General features: G+C 39.6%; 1 non-coding gene across 1 annotated transcript; it reads right to left on the reverse strand.

The window, feature by feature from the left end:
* Positions 1-546: 546 nt before the first annotated feature.
* On the reverse strand, positions 547-650 carry LOC133787267 (small nucleolar RNA R71). Its single transcript, XR_009872297.1, has one exon. It is a non-coding gene; the product is annotated as a small nucleolar RNA R71 (small nucleolar RNA).
* Positions 651-1292: the final 642 nt, after the last annotated feature.

Raw genomic sequence — 1292 nt, forward strand, 5'->3', positions numbered from 1 at the left:
TGAACGTACATTCAGAAGAAGGAGAAAAGTACAAAAATCCAAAAAGGAAGTAGTAGTGATGGATGTTGACCAAGGAGCTCAACAGGGAGTCGCTCAAAGGACAACAAATCAAGCAGGAGCTACTCAAGAAAGAGTAGCTCAGGGGGCAGCAACTGTTAATAATGGGAAGAATGGTATTATTGTAGCTGATGATCAAGATCGTGCCATCAGGCAATATGCTCTCCCCCTCTTCAACGAGCTCAATCTGGGCATTGTGAGACCAGAAATTCAGGCTGCACAGTTTGAACTAGAGCTAGTTATGTTCCAAATGCTTCAAACTGTGGGCCAGTTCAGTGGGATGCCAACAGAAGATCCTCGCCTTCACCTTCGTTTGTTCATTAAAGTGAGTGATTCTTTAAAGTTGCCCTGATATTGAAGTTGTTCCCATACTCCTTGAGAGACAGAACGAGAGCTTGGTTGAACTCTTTGCCATCTGATTCTGTGACTACTTGGCAAGAGTTGGATGAGCGGTTTTTGATAAAGTACTTTCCTCCTACTAAGAATGTCAAGCTCCACAATGAGATTACTTCATTTCAGCAACTTGATGAAGAATCTTTATAGGCATGGGAGCAGTTTAAGGAGTTATTACGAAAATGCCCTCATCATGGCATTCCTAATTTCATCCAAATGAAGACATTCTATAATGGTCTCAACGCTCACACAAGAATAGTGGTAGATGCTTCGGCAAATGGGGCTCTTCTTGCTAAGTCCTATAATAAGGAATATGAGATCCTTGAGAGGATATCCAACAACAACTATCAGTAGCCCACTACTAGAGCGTCTACAGGAAGAAAGGTGGCTAATATCCATGATGTCGATGCCCTCACTTCTTTGGCAGCCCAAGTTTCCTCTCTATCAAATATGCTCAAGACGATGAACATGGGGATGAATCAGTCAATGGGGCAGCCTAAGGGGTCACAAATGGGGAAAATGGAAAAGATTTCTTGAGTGTATTATGGTGAAGGCCATATTTTTGACAATTTTCCTTCCAATCCAACAGCAGTTTGTTATATGGGAAATCAAAAGAGGAATAGCCCTTAATCGAATTCCTACAATCCATCATGGAGGCAATGTTGGGAATTGTTCCCTTAAATCAATTGTTGTTGACAAATTTTTTAAATGAAATAAATAAATGACTTGAATTATTACATATATAGACTATGTCCGATATTATGTTGATAATATTAAGTAAATATCATAAAATTCCAAAGTTTATCTATGTGGTCTTACTCTCATATTGGTATAAGAGGATC

The sequence above is a fragment of the Humulus lupulus genome, chromosome 6, assembly GCF_963169125.1.
Source record: "Humulus lupulus chromosome 6, drHumLupu1.1, whole genome shotgun sequence".
Taxonomy (NCBI): Eukaryota; Viridiplantae; Streptophyta; class Magnoliopsida; order Rosales; family Cannabaceae; genus Humulus; species Humulus lupulus.